The sequence below is a fragment of the Silene latifolia genome, chromosome 6 (assembly GCF_048544455.1).
Source record: "Silene latifolia isolate original U9 population chromosome 6, ASM4854445v1, whole genome shotgun sequence".
NCBI classification, from domain to species: domain Eukaryota; kingdom Viridiplantae; phylum Streptophyta; class Magnoliopsida; order Caryophyllales; family Caryophyllaceae; genus Silene; species Silene latifolia.
In genome coordinates this window covers 22498593-22524421 of record NC_133531.1, presented here as the reverse complement: position 1 = coordinate 22524421, position 25829 = coordinate 22498593, and positions in this window count along the sequence as shown.

The window sequence follows — 25829 nt, the reverse complement described above, 5'->3', positions numbered from 1 at the left end:
GGATATAATATATAATGTATGTGTATTCTTCAGGCCATAAACAGGAAGGTAGTTATTCTTGCTAACCCTAAATCCGCGAAACCTATGCGTGTTGACCGGGGTCTCGTAGACTTGCCCACCAAATCAGCGGGAACTTTATTGGTTCATGGCGAACATCTTTTGCCGAATCATAGAAAAGTGGAGATAACTCAAGTCTTTGAAGGCCATGAAAAATTTCAACTGCCCGTCCCAGTTCGTGACGACATTACCATTCTGGCTGATACGGTTGGAAGTTTTATCAAATGGCCTAATTCTCACATCTTCATGGCTCGTTTGTCTCCGCCTCAACCGAAAGGAGTTGGGGTTAGAAAAAATACCTTTATATGTTAAATTTTTATATGTTAAATGTTTTTATATGTTAAATTTATATGTTTTTTTTGTAGGGAACAAAAAACACGGATAAGCCGGATAAGCCTAAGTCCCCAGACATGCCAACTACCTCGTCGAAACAACAACTTGATGAGGTATTTAATTAACTTCTCCATTTTTTTTAAAAACGTCCCTTTATTTATATTTTTTCTGTATTTCTAAAAAGCATGGAAATTTTGTGTAGGGGAGAAAAAAGACGAATAAGCCTAACTCCCCAGACATACCTACCACTGCCTCATCATTGAAAGAGCAGGTTGATGAGGTATTTAGTTAAGTATGTTGGAGTAAGTGTCCCCGACAATAATGCGATCACAATTGTCGATCATATTGATCACATATTTAAATCTCATATCAAGAATACGAAAGGGATGATACATTACATATATAGTCAACTTTGGTCCACACATATCGGTAATGATTGGTCAAGGCTAGAGTTTGACATTACTTGTCGTCATGCGGCGGTGGTGATCGATTGATCCCTTAAGGTCACACCTAAAGGAGGATTCCCTTAATTGAAAAAGGTTAATTAATTGTATGACGATACGAGTTAATTAATTCCTTAAAATTGACTAAAGTTAGTCGAACAAATTACTTGGAGAGATTTCGAGTTTTGAACTCGAGGCACGGAAATTATTATTTAATTATGCGATAATTAATTATTTGAGACGGGAATTAATAATTAACGGTTAATTATTAAAATTTGTACTAATTGACTAATGTGATTAGTATTGGTACGTAAAATATATGTGCAGTTGTATACGTATATTTACAGAGTGTTGTTGATCAAATTAATCGGAAATTATTTGAACATAAGACGATGTTTAAAATAAAATTAAACGTGTTTGTGCGACAAATATAAGAACCAAAATGGACCCGTAAATGGGTCATTTGTACCGTGTAAAACATGCCTTGTTTTGTGGGCACTAGACACAAAAGAGACAAGTTTAAAGCATGCCTTGATTTCTATTGGTTACTCTAACCAAAGCAATTTTTGTCTAACGCATGCACAAAAGCTATTGGGCATGGAAAAGACAAAAACTACACTCCCTATACCCACTCAAAAAAAACCGGCCACTCCCCCTTAACATATATGATTATTGTTGTTGTTCATTTTTATGAGATGATAAGAAAAGGGTGAGAAAAATTAAGATTCTCTCTAAAATTACACAAGAAGTTTTGTGTTCTTTTGTTCATAAAAATTCTAATAAACTCCATATTATACTAGTGTAGTATCTATACACTTATTAGATTTATTTTAAGGTTACTTACATCAAGATCTAGTTAATCTTTATGTGGGTATTTTGGGTTAGTCTTGGGTGCAATCAAAAGGAGGTTTTCTACTTTGAAAACTTGGGTTATGGAGGATCATCCCAAAGTATTTGAGCTCAAGAACTAACAAGAAGGAGATCTTATTGGTGCCCATATGATGACTGAAATTTAGATGGTGAGAAATCGATTTTCTTATCTCTTCTTATTTAGTTTGCATGCATAAGATCTAAATTAATTTTATGACTAAATTAATTTGTAACATATAAGAATATGTTTAGTATAATGAGATATAGATTTCTAACAAGCGGTATCATGAACCTTAGGTTGTTTGCATGCAAATCGGTTATAGTTTTTCCGAGTTATACGATTAACATATAAAACTTATAAATTTGTGTTTATTATGATATATCACGAAATAAATTTTGTATGTTAAAGTTTCTGACCCTAAAATGTATTTAGGATATTTTGGTTAATTCATGGATTTTTATTGTTCATTTTATTTTATAATGGCATTAAAAATGTGATTTTATGATAAAAATGTCATTTTCGGACTAAAATTAGCTAAACTTCGAATTTTTAAGTGGTTTTTGGATATATTTTCACATATATTATTTTTAGATGACCTGTAAAGTTTCAGAATTTTTTGATTTTTTATACTCGAAATATGGATTTTTCATGATAAAATTCGAATTTAAATGAAAAATGGGTTAATATGAGATAAATTTCGAATATGGTCATAGAAATTTAATATGTTGTCACATGCAATTTTACAAGATGTGTGTAAAATAATTGGCTATAATGAAGTCTTTATGCATGATTTATGAATTTTTGATGAAAAATCACATAAATAGTGACTTTAATTAGTAAAAATTGCTAAAACATACTTCATGACTAAGGAAAAACGTCACATGTTGCATTTTATCATATATTTCAGATCTAAAATTGAAAAGTTGGTAAATATATTTTTTCTCATGTTTTTATGATTGTAATTGACAAATCCGATAAACCGCAACATTGTTTTTTCCGATAAATTTCAAAATTTTTAACCTATGTTTTTGAATATTATGAGTGTCATGGTATTTTTCTAGAATGTTCATGAGTTTAAATTTCAAATTTTGAATTTATTTGAAATTTTTGTGATTTATTTGAAGTTTATAGCATTTTATTGTAATTTTGAGTCCATTAATGAACAATTTTAAGAAATATAAGTTAATTATAGTCAAATAGTTAGTGGAGACTAATTTTGAGTCCTAAGTTGGTTAGGGTAATTAACTTGTGCATAAATATGATTTTATGTAATTTATTGTGATTTTAAAAGGTTGAATCACGCAAATCCGTAAAAACCGTTTAATATACGATATTGGCTCCTTAAAGGCGATTTAGCATAAAATTGGGCATGTTCATACATATTATAATGCTGCATTTTATTTATGATTGTCATAATTTTATTTTATGTAATTTTGAATTATTTAATTTTACATAGTATGGTCTTAGCTTTTTAATTGGAATTACCCGAAATGTATGGGAATATCGATTCGGTTGTAATTTATTGTGATCTCGTATCACCGTTTTGTAATTTAATAGATTTATTTTATTTTAATTACAAATGTATAATAGGAAATTATGTAATTTGTTATGTAATTTATTTATTCCGGAGTTCCTTGAAGACGGTGTCACTCAAGAAGGCGATAGATAAAGACGGTGTTACCTCGAGATACGTGCCAAAACCGAAGTACAAGGGACCAATGGAGTTGGTTTTCGAATATGTAATAGTTAATTGGATTTTCTATTTTAGGAAGGCCATACTAGGATTTATTTTATGCTTTGCATTTTATTTATATGTTACATGCATCGCTAAATCGCCATAACTAAAACATGCATTATCATTTTGAATCGATTTTATCGACCGTGTCAATTACAATTATCGTAGTTCACCGCTGTAGTTCACTTAAAACGTGATAGATAATAAATTGACATGACCTCTCGCTAAAATAAACAATTGAGACTTAGCCTTACCAAAAAGTAGAAACCATGAAAACCTATTTCGTGAGGGAGTGCACTCGGCCACACTGGGGCACAAACCCTGTTACGTAGGGGAAGTGGGTGATAAATGTCTATCCACCGAATTTATGTTAATGAAGGGTATTTCGGCACACCGTGCCCTAAGTTGATATGAGTTTGGATCATGGACATATTTATTCGAAATTTGGGTTGAACTCAACGAAAGTATTCACGACGATTTCCGGATGTGTTTCAGGCTAGAGATAAATATTAATGTAATTTTATCGACCAAGAGTTCTAAAAGTAGAATCGATTAAAGAGTTAATCCACCGAGTTATATTAATAAAGGGTATTTCGGCACACCGTGCCCCAAGTTAATATGAATTTGGATCTTGGAATCATTTATCATAGTTGGGTAGAGGTCATTATGTAAATGCTTTACTTGTTATTTACAAGTATTATTATAACGATGAATGTTTTGTTTTCGTTATTCCATTATCATATTGTTCTATTTATTTACCACAATTCATATACGATATCATTTCGATTTTTGATTCAAATCTCCATTAAAACAACGTAACTAAAGACAAATATGAATTTGCTTCTAAAACCTCAAATGAACCATTGCTAAGGATCTCTTGTAAAGAGTATAGATTAAAGTTATTTATTATCAAACAGGTTTTTGATTCTTGACTAAACAGATCTACTTACAATGGATTGTTTCTCACATGCTTAATTGAGTTAAGTGCCTTGAAATGATAAATTGTTTTGGTAATTAGATTTGTTAGAAATCGTAATTGACCAAAATACCGCAACCACTTCAATGAAAGTTTTAAGACTAAACAAACGAATGAAGAGTAGTCTTCATGAAATTCAATTTTGCTTCTCTAAGCAAAGATTCATTGAAATGAGTGGGAGCATTCTCTTAATCCATTAAGAAAGGGATGAGGTTCAAAGAAGTAAAATTAGAATGGAATTGATACAAGGTAATGTTAAAAGTAAAGTTATTGAGAATAACAAAACTAAACCTATCAATCCCGACCGATAAAGTTTCCATTGTCTTAATTGTTAGACGCTAGAAAGGAAACTACCCCAAATTATTGAAGAATCAACAAGTTAGTTGTGGGACATCTAATGGGACCTTCTTCTTTAAATGGTCATTTGATTGACATAAAATTTTGCTAGTACTACTTCGTCAATATTAGAAACCGATGGTGGTTTTCATCATTGTGTTTGATACATAGGATGATTAGAATATGACGACTCGCAACATACGATGTCGAGAGATAGAGTCATTGTGTTCTCAATCTAATTTTTAAGTTTAAAGTTGTACTTAATTGTGACTATTAAGTGCATAAACTCCAAATAAGAATATAAATTTGTTAAGATACAAAAGAAGTTTCACTTTGTGACCCTATACACCATGATTTGATGTATGGCTAGCCCATTATCAAGGTGATTATATTCTAAACCAAACTAGAATGATATATCATGAAGATGATGCAAGACTCAAATTGGTAACCTAAGATTAAACCCTAGATTCTGGAATGATGAACGCAAAGAGTTATCGAGTACTCTTGAAACCATTAGATCTTATGGTATATGCGTATCTTGTATTCAAAGCAAGATGTCTCGTGCCTTTTGGTTGAAAAGGAGATCGAGGTTATAAATCATTGATCCAAAATAGGTTTGATCATTTTCTTTTACCCACGATTTAAGTTGACGCTAATGTGTTCACTTAATAAGGTAAATAGAGAAATCTTTGAAGAATTTCAAGAGTTCAAGGAATCACGATTTAGTTGTGATGGGATTATCAAAGTGAAGACTTTGATATAAGCCAAAGGAAATGTGATATAGTTTCACAAATTAATCTCTCTTAGCACGCATTATGGGAGTATGTGTGATTGGATGAAGAAATCAAACGCTATTTGATATGGTTTGGACCTTAATCAAGTTACCTTGAGTTACTTGATCTAATTTTGGGGATTTTATCATTTTGTCTAAATTATTTTTCCGCTAAATCTAAAACGAGACATATGAGATATGAAATGGTAGGGTACCATGTTTGTAAGTTTTTCAAAAGAAACAAATGCTCATTTTTCCTTATTATAATCATGAGTACAACGGATTTGTGGCTCGTGAAGTTGTCTTTCTAGAATACAAGTTTATTTCTAGAAGACAGAGTGGGAGAAATTATTCAAGAGCCACAAAGAATGTTATGTCACAAGAAACTGGTCTTTCTTGGCTACATGAGGCGTTTTGTGCAAGACATTGTTTCTTCAAAACCTAGGAGGTTAAAGTCATCACTTGTTGAAGGTGATGAATTAGTGTTACTTTTAGAAAGTAAAAAGCTTGCAACTTACAAAGAAATTGTTTGATTCAAGTTACTTCTAGAAAGTAATGATCATATGACTTAAATAAGAGTTTTTAAGTCACAACTCAATACAAGGCTTAGAACCATGAAAATCCGAAATAAAAGGCTTGATTAGTTGCAAAGGGTTTTGCACTAATAAAGAGAGATTTCAAAGCTTGATTGGTTGCAAAGGGTTTTGCACTAGTTGAAATGCTTAAGTCTATTTGGATCTTCTTAGGGATCGTGTTTCATTATGATGATATACATTTAGCAAGTGAGTCTAAAACCCACTTCTTCAATTAGAAGGAATGTATTCAATACATGCCTTGGTTTTTGTAGACTCTTGCAATCCTAAGATAAATGTGAAACTTAAGAGAGGGTCTTAAGTAGGACATCAATGAGTTGGAATCAAAGTTTTGATCATGTTATAAAACGTTTCTCGATAGGTCTAGAAGTTGTGTTTATACATGAAGTTTAGTGGGAGTTACGGAAATTTTAATAGTCTTATATGTGGATGACATATTGATCATTGGGAATGATTTAAGACTTGGAGTAATATAATACATCTTTAATATCCAGATTTATGTAGATAAATTCACATGATATTAGCGTCAAATAAGAAGTCTTATGTTGATAAGATTCATGACAAGTTCAGTCAAGTTGAGCATATTTGATTGATTCCATTTGCGTCCTCTGCCAAATCAATTAAATAGGAAATGATGTATAACACTTCATATACTTTGAGTATGATGAATTGTTTTCAAATCGAATTTAAGTAATAGTTACCAAGTAAGCCATAAAGATTACCCTTAAGTGTTTGCAGAAGCATTAAGGATGTAATGCAAAGTGTTTTTGATGCAATTTTGTGTAAGGGTGTTACACAAGTGACAATTGACAATTGAGATTGCACATGGTTTCCGACAAAACCATAATCAAGACACATTAGGATGGTTAAGATAGCATTGTGGCTATGTTATTTAAGAAATAGATTTTCTAGAATCGTTCTAGGCAATAAAGAACAATGAGAAATATTTACAACGGAAATTGAGTACACTTGCAATCATGAGATGTGCAAGAAGGATGAGTCCCGCACACTGTGAAAACAGTGGGAGCTATTCTAAGGCTAGAGGGCCTATGTCTTGATTAGATCTCGACATGTACTCAGAAAGTTTTGTAATGCAAATGTATACAAAACAAAGGAAAACAAGTATGTAGTAAGGTTGAGTTAGGTACAAGAAGTTGATAAAACCTACTAACCAAAGCCTTTTCATAGGCTTAACATGATGAGTCATGTCATTTCAATTGGATTGAGATTAATAACTACATAAAAGATCAAATTAGATTATAGAATATGAAATAGTAATCAGGTATTGACTATTCATATGTGATAATAACATTTGTCGTTCGAGTTTTTAAGCTGAAAAACTCCTTTTATACTTTGTTACATCCAAACGGGTTGTAGAGACAACATTGAACCCCGTTAAAGTGAATCCGGATTAACATAGTATTCGCCCATAGTCACTTGTATGAGGTGACTTCTCGAAGTGACTAGAGTGTGATGCGATTGATGGCAAGTTCAAGTGCCATAGAGTCATGTGAGATGACTAGTCGATCACATAGGCGGTATTAGGAACACTTTGTCGGGCAAAGGACCGCTTATAGAGTTCTCGCAAATTTATATAGCCTGGTCGTGGCGAGAGCTACTATAGTATTCTAATGAGTCGATTCTTTTGACTAAAGACTGTTCGCCTAAGGTGGCACGATTTGATTAACTTTGATTTGTGTTACTACGACCTTCGTAAATGGGGTCAAATGGGCATATTTTGGGTTATGATGGCGGTGGCTAGTCGAAGGGAATAAGTGCGATAGGAATTGTCCACCCCTTTGTCGGGTTAAAACAATATCTCGGGGCCACTCGAGCGAAAGAATGAATGAAATGCGTGGCCACGCTCGGAAGGTATCTATGGTAGATAATTCCGGTCAATCAGTTATTCTCCAGATCGAGGAAACCACTCTCGATATGATCACTTGCAAGTACGACCTGAAAGACACCTTGCATTGAGTGGAAGATAGTAATAGGACAAGAGAATTGGTGACGCACACTTGTCGAGGACAAGTGGGAGATTGTTGGAGTAAGTGTCCCCGAGACAATAGTGCGATCACAATTGTCGATCATATTGATCACATATTTAAATCTCATATCAAGAATACGAAAGGGATGATACATTACATATATAGTCAACTGGTCCACACATATCGGTAATGATTGGCTGACTAGAGTTTGACATTACTGTCGTGCGACGGTGGTGATCAGTTGATCCCTTAAGGTCACACCTAAAGGATGATTCCCTTAATTGAAAAAGGTTAATTAATTATATGACGATACGAGTTAATTAATTCCTTAAAATTGACTAAAGTTAGTCGAACAAATTACTTGGAGAGATTTCGAGTTTTGAACTCGAGGCACGGAAATTATTATTTAATTATGCGATAATTAATTATTTGAGACGGGAATTAATAATTAACGGTTAATTATTAAAATTTATACTAATTAACTAATGTGATTAGTATTGGCACGTAAAATATATGTGTAGTTGTATACGTATATTTATAGAGTGTTGTTGATCAAATTAATCGGAAATTATTTGAACATAAGACGATGTTTAAAATAAAATTACACGTGTTTGTGCGACAAATATAAGAACCAAAATGGACCCGTAAATGGGTCATTTGTACCGTGTAAAACATGCCTTGTTTTGTGTGCACTAGACACAAAAGAGACAAGTTTAAAGCATGCCTTGATTTCTATTGGTTACTCTAACCAAAACAATTTTTGTCTAACCCATGCACAAAAGCTATTGGGCATGGAAAAGACAAAAACTACACTCCCTATACCCACTCAAAAAAAAAAACGGCCACTCCCCCTTAACATATATGATTATTGTTGTTGTTCATTTTTATGAGATGATAAGAAAAGGGTGAGAAAAATTAAAATTCTCTCTAAAATTACACAAGAAGTTTTGTGTTCTTTTGTTCATAAAAATTCTAATAAACTCCATATTATACTAGTGTAGTATTTATACACTTATTAGATTTATTTTAAGGTTACTTACATCAAGATCTAGTTAATCTTTATGTGGGTATTTTGGGTTAGTCTTGGGTGCAATCAAAAGGAGGTTTTCTACTTTGAAAACTTGGGTTATGGAGGATCATCCCAAAGTATTTGAGCTCAATAACTAACAAGAAAGAGATCTTGTTGGTGCCCATATGATGACCGAAATTTAGATGGTGAGAAATCGATTTTCTTATCTCTTCTTATTTAGTTTGCATGCATAAGATCTAAATTAATTTTATGACTAAATTAATTTGTAACATATAAGAATATGTTGAGTATAATGAGATATAGATTTCTAACAAAGTACTCTTTTATTTTTATTACTCCAAGTAGGATATGTTACCTTTAGATTTTTTATTATTTTATTTATCTACATGTATAGGCTGGTAGTAGCACAAAAAGAGAAAAGCATTATTTCCCCGCACTGAAAGATGTTAGGAGTATAGCCTCCACTAATTTTTCTGGGAGCGAATTCATGCTAAAACTAAGAACACTGACGATGAGGAACTATATTTGGAGGCTAGCCGTCGCATAGCAACCGAGCAATTGATAATAATTTCGCTCGATGAGGATATTTTAGGGATTGAGCGCGAAGCAATTCTGTCATGGGAGCTGCTAGCCATTTGGGCTGGCCTTCTCGAGATTGATGTCCAACGCCTATTTGTTTGGATGAAGTAAGTTTCTTAATAAATCATTTCATATTCTAATATTCTGACTAGATAGTGTTTTAAATACCAGAATTAATACCGTAATAATGTAGGTTATTGAACTCGAGAGTGATCCCCGAGAACAAGATTCCATGTGATCAATACGGATTCCTGTCCTATATTTTATCTATGCATATCACGTTGATTTCGTACGAAGATCAGGTAGATTATATTGCTCGGGAATTGGCGACAAACAAAAAGCTCATTTTTGCCCCTTATAATGAAATCGGGTAATAAACAAATTAATATTACGATTCCACCTACAATTGCATTTTCATAACTAATATATGTACTTGTTAATAATGATGATTTCTATTGATGTCGGAGTCATTGGGTGCTAGCAGCCATCATGCCGACCAAGAAGAAAGTTTTTTTGGTTGGACTCTTTGTATAGAGAACCAAACGAGACCTTTAAGGGCTTGATTAATAAGTAAGTTTATAATACTGATTTATTTATAATAACATTAAGTTTCAATTTTTATTTATAGCAAAAAGCTCATTTTTGCCCCAAAAATATGAGTTTCTGCCTCCTTTTTTTTTATAAAAAAAGGGCCTTTGAGAAGAAAAGAGCTAACGGGGATCAACCCATGAAAGATTCTGATGATGGCCCTAATTTTATTACGATAACAGGGTGTTGACGCGGGCCCACGGGGGCGAAAAGCGAAGCAAGCTTTTCTTTATGTTTGCATTTGTGGAGTCGCCACCCATTTATTGTGGAAAATTGGAGACCGTTCGAATACTTCATGCCATGTCAAGACACAAAGTAATGACATGAACACCAAGAACTCGTTACCCTTAGCATTCTATGTCTAGAATGACTCTCGTGGATGCCAATGAACACGGATGTTCACAGAGATCTGGAGTAAGGGGTGCGGGTACGTATTAGGAAGCTCTTTTGATCGAACACCTAATCCCGCCCGCCTCGATAACGGCCTCTACTAATGATTAGGGAAATTGTCTATACACGATATATTGTCGATTTATATGCATGCAATGCAACATCCAACGTTTTAATCCTAACATGTGAATTAATACTAAGTCGGTTATCACATAATTTAACATACAATTGAGTCGATGTAGGAATTAAGATTGATTACATGTGAAGGCATACAAATCATACAAGAAATACAATAACAATACAATAAAGAAAATTACAATAATTACATCGGATTTATTGATTTATGTCGAAAATACATTTAAAACGGATGGTTTTAGAAAAGAAAGAATAAACAAATAAACGAACAGATAATTAGGTGATAATACGAATAATAGTAAATTAAATACGTAATTAATAAACTAAGTCGAGGCAAAACGGAGTCCGAGAGATGAACTCAACCAGAACAGCAAAGCAGCAGAGCCGCGTCCTTTGGAAGAGGTGCGGCGAGCCGCGCTCATTCCTTAGCTGGCTCGATTAAATTTTGTGAAGCGGAATTGCAAATTGTTAATATTCATTGGTGATTTAATGTTCCATTATGTTATTTGACTCGGATAGAAGTGATTAACAAATTATTTACATGTGATTGAGTCATAAAAACAATAAAACATGGACAAAATAACTAGAACGGATTAATAACAAGATTAAAAGGTTAATTACAAATACAAATTAATCAAATTAATTAGGTCAAACAGGTTGTTAATGACGAATTAATGATGGTGACGATAAATAAAAGATACAAATATGTCAATGATGAATTCTAGAGATTCTATATGGATGAATCGAACCTCTAAAACCCGAATTTGATTTCAATGACGAAAACCCGCAAATATGAATTACTTGGGATTTAAGTCGGGATTTAATGACGAATTAAATACTAATAGTGATGAATAATTACAGGCTAAATTATTATGTTCAGATTGTTATATTAAAGAAACAAAGAACAAATGAAAACAAAAGAAAAACAAACGAACTAACAAAAAACGAAGGAAGAAGAAAGGAAGCAGGAACTGCGGCAGCCTCACGAAGAGGCGCATCAGTTGCTGCGTCCTTTCTCGACGTCTGTCTCCTGATAATTCGTAAAAAAGGGTTTAAAACGTGGTTTTACAAATCGGTTTTAAGAATACTTTCGACATAAATCTTACATTAATGATTACAATAATAAAGAACAATAATAAAAGAAGGATTTACACCCTCAGACTTACATGTTTGACGAAACGAGATGAACTAAGTTAACGTTTAGTGATGCTCGACTCGAATGTAGACGAAAGTGCCCTCTAGGAGGAAAGAAACAAAGTTGATTAATGTTGATTAATTGTGGAGTTGGTCAAATTGGTCGATCATGCAAAACGAGGCTGGTACTCAGAAAGATCCGAGCTTACGTGGTCGAAAGTTCAAGCACGTAGACGCCAAAAAGTAATAACGTGGTCTAGAATGCAAAGGGAGAAGAGAAGGGCAGACTCTCGCGTGAGAAATATGTGAGACCGAAGGTCTCTATTTATACTAATCACACGAATGAAGTAGGGGTTTTGTAGAAACTTTGGAAGTGAATCTCGAAAAGATATGAAAATACGCAGAAAAGGACCGAGGAAGAGGCGCAGCAGGCACTGCGTCTCTTGGAAGAGGCGCAGCACTTGCTGCGTCCTTTCCTCAGTGGTTTCCTCCTGCGGAAGAAAGATTTCCGTGTTTCTATTATGGAAAAGTGGATTAATCTCGTTTCCTTAATATTTTGTGTGAATATTACGGGAGATACTTTACCAAAGACCAAAGGATTGGAAAATATGGAATAGAAATATCCGGAACATTCCAGAATATTCTGACTCGACATTTTAGACGGTTATTAGAAAATGACGACGGTTTTTGGCCCGGACTCCAAATGTACTCTAATTACTGCCAAAGTGACCGTATCGGCGCGTAGATGACAATTAAGAGGTAGACACAAGTGTTTGAGCGATCACTTGACGATAAACTTACGAACTGTCACAAATCGTTCTGTATACCAAACATGCGGCCCAATCATCACCGGGTGGCTTGCGGGAGGTGCAGAAATGAGGTATCTATAGAGCCCCCACTTTGACTAAGGCTTGGACAAGGCGAAAGTCAAAGTATAGCCATCAGGTCAATCGAAGATTACAACCTGACGACTATGGCGACGCGAGGCGGTTCAAGGGGTCTGAGCTAAGGACCTATCGTCGGGAACATTTTCGAGTCTGTCGACTATCGAGGAGGGTCGTTTAAAGTCCTTTAGACTACGTAAGGAGGCTCGCCAGCCATAAGAAGAGACCATACCTGAAATTCCTTGAAACTTCAGGGGAAACAAAACGCGATATTGGGAGAAGGCAGCAGGACGTAGTCAGGAACTGCTGGGAGAAATCTGCTTGGGTCGGCTTCAAACAAACTTCGGAAGAGCTTGGGGTCGATGTTGATCTCCATGTCTCGAGAGGGACGATTGCCTGTCCGTAAACTCTCACTGGGGGAACATAATCGGGAACTTATCTCCATGTCTCGAGAGGGACGATTGTCTGTCGTGGACTCTCGTTGGGGGAATATAATAAAGGTCTGTCAAAACACCTGTCATAGAATACTCGCTCGTTGTGACAAGCAAGGTCTTGGTAAAAAATATAACGACGGTTTGCAGTTGGCTTGGATATGCGGGCCCGGGCGAAGAATAAATGTCAAATGGACCAAATATGTGATATGGCATCAAGGAAGAGGCGCACCAAAGATGGGCCCACAAATAACGAGCGGTATAACGAATTTTTGGAAATTCGTATGGAGGGAAGCCGAGGAAGAGGCGCAACAAGACCTGCGTCTTTTCCTGAATGCGGCATTCCTGAGTAAAAACCCGATGAAACAGGGGTTTTGTTTCATTATTTTGAAACACAAATCCTTCATTTCTCTCTCAAATTCTATCTATTTTCCAACAAAATTTGATCAAAAGCTTGCATTTGCCATGACTAATCGAGGTATGTGTAATATTTTTGCATTAATCTTCTATAATTTATCAAATTGGACCGACAAATTAGGGTTTTCAACCCTAATTATGTCAAAAATTTGGGGCTTTTCCCCCAAATGATTTTGCCTTGTAAAATTGACCTTGTAATGGCTAATTGGTAGTATAAGGATCATAACCATGTATTTGTTTCGGATTTTCATTGAGTTTTGAGCATTTGAGTGAAATTGTGACGGTCTCACAGCTAAACCGTATATCGCATCGAAAATAGCCTTAGGATTGCCCATTTGTGACGAAACTTGATATTTGGAATAATTGAATGATGGGAAAACTTCCTACCATTTTGGAATTTTGATTTGTGACGGCTTCTTCAGGACACTTTTCTAGCGCACAATCGCCGTTATAACGAAATGTTGTCGAAATTCAGACTCGAACCCATGACTAGGCTTCAACTTAGGCTTGACTTGACCCAAATTACCACATGAGCGGTTAGGTTTGTGGGAAAATGGCCAAAGATGGCAAGAAAAGAGCGATTTCTGAGCGTTGAAAACTCGAAAATCCCCTAATTAAGGCTTGTCGTCATTTGACGCGGCCTAAATTCACTTAATTTTGCAGGTGACGAGGCTTCTACGTCTGGAAGAGCTCCCATGGATGTGGATACCGCTCTTGACCCTTCTCATATGCTTGAGGAGGCGTTAGAGGAGGCTTTCACCGCTGCGGTGACGGCTGCTGAGGACGAGGTCCTCGAGGAGGAGGTTCTTGAGGAGGAGGAGGCCCCAAGACGGGCCAACGTTGGACGGGGTGGTCGCCAGCTGAGGGGAGCACCAGCGTGAGCCGAGACTTGGGACAACAGGCACCTTCTTTGGGCTGCAGAGGGTCACCTGTCCTACAGGACGGTGAAGAGCTTGGTAACTCGAACTCGTCACTCTTCACTTATCTTCTTTCATTTCCATTTGTTATTCCTTTTCTACTTCATTCAAGCTAAAGATAGCTTTTGTTTCGAATCAAAATAGGAGGTCGGGAACATCAGATCGTTCTCGGGCTACACGACGGCGATGGGGTGCTACGAGAGGCTGTCGGCTGAGGAGCGAGCCATGATCGAGCGAGGAGCGTTCGATGCCTTGGTGCAGGCTTGGAGGGACATCACGAAGAGGAAGCTTCGGGCTAACCTTAGCCTGGTTCGAGCTTTCTTGGATGGGTTTTGGGACACGACCTCCACCTTTCACATGCCTTTTGGTGAGGTGGGGGTCACGTTGGAGGACTACGGCATGATTTCTGGTTTGCCGTGTGGGACCGAGGTGGTGGAGTGGCCGGAGACAGCCATAAGAGTAGACTAGGCCGAGGAAAGGAAATTGATCGGTTGGAACTTGATGCCGAAGGCTGCTGCGATACCTGGTTTGGTAACTAGTTCTTACGTCCGGGATTATTTTGCGGGGAAGACCCCGACGTTGGTGGTGATCGAGGGGAGGGAGATGGCTCTTCCTCCGTACACTGCAGAGCAGAGGGTCCGTTTGTGGCTCTGGTGGTTCCTGTCTTCGATCTACCTCTGAGACAAGGGAGAGAGGCTATCGACGAAGCTCATTCTCTTTCTTTCTGACCTGAGAGACCTAGACCGTTGGGACTGGGTCACTGCTGGTTTTGCGGTCCTCATTCGCGTTATAAGGGCCATGGTTCGTCCGGAGTTGATGGAGAAGGGGACTTCTCCTGCTGCTGTCGGCCCTGGACTGTTGTTAGAGGTATGAACCTTCATTTCATTTCATGAAAGATCATTTGCTTTTCTTATCGAATCACGAAAGATCGTTATTGATTATCTTGTTTCACAGGCGTGGGTGTACTCCTACTTTCCGAGCCTCGCGCCCAAGAGGACGGAGCCGGTGGAGAAGGCCTATCCCGTTGTGAGGGATTGGGTGATGTGCCGTACGAGGAGCCTGTTTGGGCTAAAAATAGCACAATAAGGAAGGCCTACTTAATAAAATAAAAGGCTAAGGGAGGAGTGATAAGGAGGAAGGAAGCCCGAAATTAGGAGAAAGGGGAAACGGGCTAAAGGAAGATCAGGAGCCCATCATAGAAGGCGTCCGGATTAAGGAAAGAGAAGTTAGGGAGAAGTTAGGGAGATCAGGGAGAACTGGGGAAGGCGGCCGAGTATGGAAAGAGTTCTTATGGAAATTATATTCCCTTTCCATAATCAAAGTAGGACATATCTAGGGTTCTCACCATATAAATAGCCAAGGAAGCAAATCAAGAGGGATATACACATTCACATTCAAGAACACATCGACATCACGACATTAACATATTATTGTACTCAAATATACATCCGTCCAAGATCTTGCAGGCCAGACGCCTAGTGCCTGCAGGATTAGCTTTGCGCCTCAATTGTAATCATCCTCCTATTCAAGTATAGTGCAATATTTGGCACGGTACCGTCCCTCCCGCGGTTGTTCCCACATTGGGTTTTCCGCGTCACCAAATCTCACGTGTCAATTTACTTTACGCGCTCTATTTGATTATTAAACATACGAACGATCATACAATCAACCAACGAGTAAGACCGCATTGACCTTAATTAATCAACTCGGTAAAAAATACCTAAACAGAGCCGACGTTCCTTTCACGACGTCTGTCGACGGGAGGTGAACGCTCTTCAATTGGACGGTGTGAGTACTTCACCTTTGTTGTTTGTCTTCATTACCTTTTTTAGAACTGATCATAAGAATGACTCCTTGTTTGCTTTTCCTAGTGGGTGTTCAGGCCTTGGGTGGACTACGTTGGCGCTCCTCCCTTTGTGGTTGAGGTCCTTCGACCTAGGACCTCGAGCCGGTTGCTGCTGAGGACGTCGATGGGTCATGTGTGGTACTTGGGCGAGCGCTTGGCTCGTTAGTGCTCTTGGGATGTCTTGACGGTTCCCATCGATCCTCCTCGGACGATGTTCAGGGAGCCTTCCGAGGCTGAGAGGGAGGCTGACTTGGCAGGTGTCAGTGGCGACGCCCTCCTTCTTCCGGGCGAGGACTACTCGGCGTTCCTCTACCGGAGGTTGGCATACTGGCCGGTCGTGGTGAGTGTTTTACACTTAATTTGATTATTTTGAAAACACGATGGATGATCATCGGTTAATGGAAATCATTTGACTTTGCAAGAGGTCGAGGCGGCGGGTATCGAGCCCCCAGAGTACCCCGAGACCCTTGAGTACACCGACGTGACGGGGATGACGACGATCTTCGAGCTGCGTGACTTTGGCGTGGCGGTGACGGATGCTGGCTTGGATGAGTGGTAGCATCTGATTCGGAGGGTGAGTCTCTAACTTGTACAATTTTGTGTAAGAACACTTTTGCTTGAGTTTGTCGAATCGTTAAGAATCTCTTTTTTTTTTTTAAATGCAAGTTGCGCTATATCCCGGTTCGTGGCTTTGTGGAGGGTAGCCAACCGGCTGCGGGCTACTATTTAGGTATTTTTTACCAAGTTGATTGATTCGGGTCAATGCGGTCTTACTCGTTGGTTGATCGTATGATTGTTCGTATGTTGATATTTAAATAAAGAAATAAAGTACATAATGTAAATTGACACGTAAGATTTGGTGACGCGGAAAACCTAATGTGGGAACAACCGCGGGAGGGATGGCACCCTACCAAATATTGTACTATGCTCGAATGAGAGGATGATTACAATTGTCTTCATTCGTAAATGCTAATCTTGCTAGCACGAAGTATTGTGTTTTTAAGATCTTGGATGAATGTATGCGTGCGTATGTGAATATGAATGTCCTCCTTTGATTGCTCCTTTGGATATTTATAGGGTAAGAACCCTAGACGTCTCCTACCTCGATTATGGAAAGGGAATATAACTTCCATAATAACTCTTTCCATGTTTGATCGTCTCCCTCAATTCTCCCTGATCTCCCTAACATCTCCCTGACTCCCCCTTTCCTAATTCCAGACGCCTTCTCTGACGGGCTCCAGTCTTCTCCTGCGTGCATGTCGGCCCAATGCTTTATTCAATTACGGGTTCTTGTCCTCCTTATCACTCCTCCTATGATCCATTATTTTATCAAGTGGGCCTTCTTTTTATTGTGCTATTTTTAGCCCAAACAGTTTGCCCCAAATTCCTTGTGAAGTACGCTTCGAGGTGTCGAGCAAGGAATTTACGTAATCGAATGCTAAAACCCTAAGCCGTCTTTTGTACTTCTTTTCATGCAGCTCCATCACGTCAGCCGTCCGCTTCCTCTTTTCTCGCACCCTACTCCCTCTCTCTTCTTTATAACCCCAACCCCCATTTTGTACTTCCATTAACTCCAAAATATTTCTAAAACCTCTCACCCTCTCTAAACCCTCAATCTTTCCTCTTCTCTCCTCGCCGGCTTTCACTGTTCCGCTCCCTATTGCTACTTTCGGTAGGTATTCTTCCCCTTTTCTCCTTTAATTTCCATTTTCTCTTTCTTCACCATGGGTAAAACCCGACAATCTTCATCAACCCCTGCACCCGCTGACCGCAATCTTGACCCAACCTTTCTTTCTCGGGGACTCTTTACTTATCCCCACGACTGCGACTCTGCTTTGACTGCTGCTGACATTCCCACGATCAAGGGTTTGCTTGGTCTTGGTGACGGGGTGGATATTGCCATCCCTGAACCGGGTCAGAAAGCCGATGCCCTTCGTCCTAGATGGGTTTGTTTTTATCTGTACCCGTTTAAATATGGCCTCCGTTTTCCTTTTCCCAAAATCATCCAAGATTTCATCTTTACGAATAATTTCGCCATGGCACAAATTTCTGCTGCCGTCTGGAGGGTTCTTCTTTACTCTCTGGCCGCTGGTCAAAACACTGGCAATTCTATCACCCTGGGCGATCTAGCCCATATGTACAACATCAGGTCCCTGGGTAGGGGCCAATTCTCATTCCGGGGCCGTGGAGAGGCTCCCTTCAGGCATGTGTCCAAATCCCGTGATGAGAAATGGTTTGAGGACTTCTTCTTTATGAGGAAGGACTCCATCCAGCCGCATGTCGATTACATCTTCGAGAAATGGGTTATAATTTCGAGTAAGTAGCCTCCCTGTCACCTGATTTATTTATCTCGCTGCTTACTAGCTTACTTCATCGTCCTCATGCAGGCCCCTGTGACCTGACCCGCATTGGTGCCAAGATCTCTGCCTGCAGCAAATTGTTCAATATCTCTGAATCTGAGAGAAAATTCCCTGACCTGCTTCCTCTTGCAACCCTCTTCAGTCAGCTCACAGCATGTCTTCTGGTGAGCTTACCACAATCATTTCAGTTTCCAGCTTTATTAATGTTTTAGCCATCCTGACGCCTGAGACTACATCTGCTTGCAGGCTCAAAAGTTGATCCTTTAGAAATCATCCTCCAAAGCACAAAAAGGAAGAGACCTTCTGCCAGCCCTGACGTGGCATCCGCCTCCAAGAGTAGTGCTCCTGCTGCTTCCTTCCAGACTCCTCCTACGCATTCTAGTTCTGCTGTACCCGAGCCCTTGTAGGTTAATCCGTTGTCTCGTCATCCGCCTACTCCTCCTGGCAGTCCTCGTGCCTCGGCTAGCGGAGGCATTACTGCTCATTTCCCATAAGGTTTTGGGAATTTGGACAAGGTATCATACTGGCCGGAGATCGACCAGCTGCTCTTCCCTCCTCTGAAGGAGACATTCTCAGAGTTCTCCCCATAGGAGATGGCTGAGAATGACGTGCACAACGCCTTCATGGTGAATGCTCTTCGTCTTCTACCTGTTTGTTTGCTTTTATTTAGATTTTATCATTTGACTTCCTTGCTGAATTCCGATTTTTCCTGCCCCAGACCCTCCAGTCTGCACTCTTTAATAGGAACATGATCAATATAGTGCAGACCACCAGTCGTGCCACCAACGCAAAAAACCAGGAGCTAAAGGGGACAATTGCCGATTTGGCACAGCAGCGGTCTGATCTGAAGGAGCGTGTGGTGTAGTTAATGACTGAGCTTGCTATCGCCAAGAAGAAGCTGAAGGAATGGGCTGATCAGTTGGCTCGCACTCAAGAGGTGTGCAGCACTTTCTCTGACTCCCCCAAGCGCTCTGATGAGAAGATCAGCGAGCTGATCTCCCTGGTCACCAATGTTGTTGCTTATGCTACCTGGCGGGGAAAAAATCAACGGGATGCGTGCTGCTCTTGAGGAGGCTCCCACCCAGCAAGCTATAGCGGAGGAGGAGAAACAGCTGGAGATGTTCTATCCCACCCAACCTGATCTGAGTGCGCTGATGCCTGAAGTTGGGGAGGTGAATTCTCCCCGCATTGGTGAGCAAGCTTTGGTGGAGATCTTTGAAATGTCCCAGGATGCTGCTGACGGAGCTTTGGATGCTATGGCAGCTGGGGGTGTGTAAGCTGGTGCGGTACCTGAAACAGGAGGTAAGCAGGCAGAGGATGTGCCAGAGGTGGAGGTCATTAATGTGACCGATAAATAAGTATTTTTATGTTTTAATGAACTTTTTGGCAGTCTGGCCCAGAGGTGGCAGACTTGTAAGTTTTAAAACTCTTTTTTGGTTGTTCCGCCAAGGTGGCGGTTAAACTCAGGGGCCGTATCTTGGCCATGTTTTGGAATGCCCCTTGCCTTAATTTCTGGCAAGTTCATCTTATATTTTGTGTGCTCGTTTTTTAGTTTTCCTTAGTTTAGGAAGTTGCCGTGTCAGCCTGCTGGCTGATTTGGACGAGTCCCGTCATCCTGAAAAGGCTGACTTTCTGACTCAGCTAGCTGCCGTTTCAGCCTGATGGCTGATTTAGGCATATGCCGCGATGTAAGGAGAAGTGGTCGTGTCAACCTAAGAGGCTGATTTAGACCCCGGCTGGTCACCAAGAGGCCGATCCGGACTAAGGTAGGCTTGTCGTGTCACCGATGGTCGATTTAGGCGTATGCCGCAGTTTTGGACTACTTAACCTTGCTCATGACGCAAGGTCTGTTCATCACGTTTAAAGCCAACAGGGGCGTAGCCAAATCATTTTGAAATTAAAATAAAAATCCGGTAGTAGGCATACTGCCAATTTCACTCCTATTTCTGGTACCTCTAACTATTTTAAAATTTTAAAATTGTTATTAGATGGTGTGGTCTGGCAGCGTCCTGGGACCACAATTGCTCTGGTACCCCATGAGATGGCGACATGTACTTCACACCATTTTAGTAGATTTTTCTATTTTCAGGCTTCTCTAGGCACATCACTCTGAATCACTAGTCTCTATGGTACTTTGAAAGGATATCTAGCAGGACTGTCAACTGCCAACGCGGGGTGACAAGGCACATGGCACTCCAACATGCCTAACCTATTTTATTCACAAGGAGCACCCTCACCAAAGGATCGTGGAACATACGAAAGGGAGCCTGGTTGACAGCTAAACACGCTTACCCAGCTACCCCTGATACCACCCCCTGGACGTAGCTCGCTCTAATCGCAATTAATCAGGGCCCCAGCATGCATGCACATACATGGAACGTAGGGATCTCTGCGCTACCAGAATTCTGCAGCATCCCATCGGTCCTAGAATGAAGATAAACTTGCCTAAAATACTCTATTCCACTCTACCCCACATGTAATTAAATTTGGACCACACAAAAGTTACCAAAAAAGGAAAGAGGGACAAAAATCCGACTAGCTTCGATAAGGAAAGAGGGACAAAATGAATGAATATGAGGGAGTAAATTTTTACACATGGCCTAAATTAGCGCAAAACAACGACTCGAAAATGCAAAAAAATGCAAAAATTTTGCCGGAAATGACCGGACAGTAGGGAGGGCTGCCCCAAAAGAAACATGTAAGTTTGAAATTTAATGTGGAACAGGAGTGAAATGATTCCCCGAAAAAGAAAATTAAAAAGAAATTTATAAGTTTGAAAATAAATAAATTAATTTGGTGAAATGATTCCCCAAAAAGAAAATTAAAAAAGAAATGTATAAGTGTGCTAAAATGACGAAAATGTCGATATCGCCTCGAAATGCGTGCCCGTGGAATTAGGAAACACGAAACATGGTAATTTGACGGATTTACCAAAATAATAACCCGTATGAATAGAAAATTATTATCTGAGGAATTAGGAAAGATCCAACGCGGAAAATCACAGAAAGGAGGTTGAGGAAGAGGCGCAGCTAGAGCTGCGTCCCTTTGAAGAGGCGCAGCAAGTGCTGCGCCTATTCCCCAATGTATCCGTCCTGACGGATTTTAGTAAACAACTTTTAGTATAAATAGAGACGTCGAGGGAGGTTTTATTCACATAATTCTTCCGTCTTTCTTCCATCTTATTACATAAAGCTTCTCAAAATAAAAATACATCATGAATACTCTCGAAATTCGTCTGAAGGAGTGGACAAATGAGTTCTCCAATGTGGAGAAACGCGACATGGGTGCTTATAATTTTGGAGCACTTTTGAGTTTGAAGTTGATCAAGGTAGTTGTTAGGCTTGGAAATCCGCAGACCGCCCTGATTAGCATTTTATCTAAACCTGACTGCCAGGCTGTCAGAGTGCCAGGCTCTCAGGGCACATGAAGATAGGCGCCAGGCCATGGAGAGGACAACGGTCAAAATATCAGGATGATATTTGATCATATCCGCGTATATTAATGGAAATAAATACGCAGCATTAAGTATAAAGATTATGTAGTAAATACGGTAATTAAGAGGGAGATATTCAACAATTATTACCAGCAATTATGGAGAATATTCAGCCTTCAATGCTTGATCATACAGCCGTTCAAGATGGGAAAGCTATATAAGAGACACTTTGAAGATATTGGAGACACATCATTCATACACAAGAAGAAATATACACATTACTAAGAGAAATACAAGCATTGTTATTATCATATCATTATTCTCCCAAATCATATAGTGAAATCCTCTCCTGGCTTGGTGCCCGTGGTTTTCTCCCATTCAAGGGTTTTCCACGTACAAAATTGTTTGTCTTGTCGTTGTTGTTATTTTATTTATAGCTCAATATCGTACCCTGACGACCTGACCAATAGTCTAATTAGAGCTAGTTAACCCTACACAATATCACCCTGACCTGATTTCGCCCTGCGCAAAATCCACACAAAACAATTGGCGCCCACATCCAGTCTACTATGTAAGTAAAATCCTGCTAGATGCTGAGTTAAGGTATGAACTACTTGAAAAATATGTTTTAGCTTTAATTATGTCATGTACCAAGTTGAGACCCTATTTTGAAAGTCATCCTATTATAGTCAGGAATATCTAGACCTCGGTGTTCAAAACCTAAAGGTAAAAACTGACTCACTCTTAATTGCTAATCAAATAAAGAGAATTTATACGGCTAAGGATGCAAAAATGATTTCGTATTTAGAATATGCAAAAAACCTTACCGCTAAATTTGCTTTATTTGACATAGATCAAATATCAAGAGACCTGAATACCCATGCTGATGCTAGGTTCAAATTTCACCCCCACTATTTTCAACAAAATACCAATTGTGCACTTATTAGAGCCAACTATTAGCAAACCTGAACAGGTCAATCCTGTCAATCAAGGCAGTAACTCTTGGACTAAACCTTATTATGATTGGTTTCTCCGAGGAATACTACCTCAGGGAAGACATGAAGCAAGGGCTTTTAAAATTAGAGCTTCAACTTATGCTATCATCAATAACACCCTGTTCAAGAGATCGCAGGCTGGACCCTACCTGAGATGCTTGGAGCCTGACGAAGCCAAACTAGTACTTCAAGAAATACATGATGGATATTGTGGCAACCACAAAGGAGAAAAGAGCATGGCAAGCAAAGTTCTCAGGACAGGCTATTACTGGCCTACACTGAGGGCTGAATGCCTGGAATACTCTTCAAAATGCGAAGCCTGCCAAATTCATGCATAAATCATACATCAGCAATCTGAACTCCTTCATTCAATTTCTGCACCCTAGCCATTTATAAAGTGGGGCATGGATATTGTGGGAAAACTGCCTGTAGCTCCAGGACAAAAAGTCTTCATGCTAGCTATGACTGATTACTTCTCCAAATGGATTGAGGCTGACTCTTTCAAGCAAGTAACCGAAAAAGAAGTAATATCCTTTATCAGGACAAACATTATTTGCAGATATGGAGTCCCATCTGAAATAGTATGTGACAGCGAAACTCAATTCGTGGGGAAAAGAACCTAAGCATTCTGCCAAGAATGGAATATCAACCTGGTAACATCAACCCCTGGATATCCAAAAGCTAATGGCCAGGCGGAGTCAAGCAATAAGGTAGTCATAAGCTGCATAAAAAAGAAGCTGAAAAGAAGACGAGGCAGATGGGCTGAAGAACTTCCATTAGTATTATGGGCAGACAGGACAACTCCAAAAAATGCTACAGGCCAAACACCTTACTCCCTGGTGTATGGCTGTGAAGTTGTCATCCCTGCGGAAATAAGAGTACCAACATCCAGATGCAGCCTAAACAACGTTGAAGCAAACAAAGACCTGATGCAAGACAACTTGGTCCTGACAGAAGAATTAAGAGACGCTGCCAAAATCAGGATGGCGTCATATCAACAAGCAGTCGCTAGGACTTACAATAAAAATGTCAGGATCAGGGTCTTTAAAGAAGGAGACCTTGTCCTACGCAAAGTATTTCCAAATAAAAAAAGAAAAGTCAGCATGAAAACTAGCTCCCACATGGGAAGGCCCTTACTTAATTGACTCAATTGTTGGACAAGGAGCATACAAGCTCCAAACGCTAGAAGGGGAAATTATCCCAAGATCCTGGAATGTAACTCATTTAAAAATATTCCATATGTAAAGATCAGGCTACAATCAGGTATAAATTAAATCATTGCTCAACTCAACATGCTATGTGATAAACTACATGTTTTACATGCCTTGTCTGTATTTTATATCTAATCAACTAACCCATATATTTACTTTTTTGAATCCTGAACAATTATACATAATAAAAGATTATATGCATAAATAATCAGGATTAAGGGCTACTCTACTGTATATTCCTGAAACAAAAATTATGCACTTAACCGTGCCTGACGAGTTGGTAACCACCACCAGATACAGTAAAGAGTCAGGACCAATCAGGCATGAAATAATTGCCTGACCTGACTAGGTTTACTGCCACTTATTACAACCGGCTGGACGCAGCAAGACAGGTGCAAGGTTGTTTTATCCCGACCATCAGTCTAAATGCCCTCTAGACAAGCCGAATACCAAGCCCTCCAGCTAGACAGGGGACATAAGCCCTCCTGACAGGCCGGATTTCCCACCCCTTCAACCATTATAGCAAAACACTATACTTGGTTGAAATACTCATGACAAATTAAAACGAAAATAATGTGCAGGTTATTTAAACAGAATAATGTGCAGATCATGCAAACGAAATATTTGACAGGCCCAACAGGATGAAACTCACAAATCAAGCAAAGACAAAAGTGAAATCAACCAAAATAAGGCCATCATGCCTATATTAATAAACCTTTACCCCCTGGGGCAAAGGTGCCAAAATATTCATAAAGGCCAGGGGAGAGTCCCCCTGACCCAAAACAGGGAAAATAAAAATAATGTTTATCCAGGGACATCCCCCCTGGATGGGCCAAAATACCAACTAAAATATATTACTGCTTCTCCTTAGAAGCAGCAGCATCAGCAACCTGCTCCCCACTCTTAGCCGGCTCAACTTCAACGTTCTACTCCCCTGGAGAGTCAACCTCATGTTCATTCTCCAAATTATGCAGGTCAGGATACTTTGAAGCAGCAAAAGCCATCTCAGCTGCAGGGTCCCATTTGGCCCTGGCCTCGACAGGCTCCGACATAGCAGTCGCCCTTCCCTTGATATAGAAATAGAGGGAAGCATCATCCACTTGAACTCCAAGTCATCCCTCTCCGGGTGAGCTCTTCATTCCTATCCAAGGCCTCCCGCAATGTTGCTTGCATTGAAGTCGTTGCCTTTAGCTTAGATCCCCTCTCACCTACACCCTTGTCAAGTCAGCAGTTTTAGCAGCCAAGTCAGCCCTTGCAAATTCCAGCTCAGACTTCAACCTATCATAATCTGATCTCATCAGATCAATCATGGCCACCAAAGAAGTAGCCTGATAGGCATTATGGAGACAGGCTGCGGCACCCTGATCAAAAACAA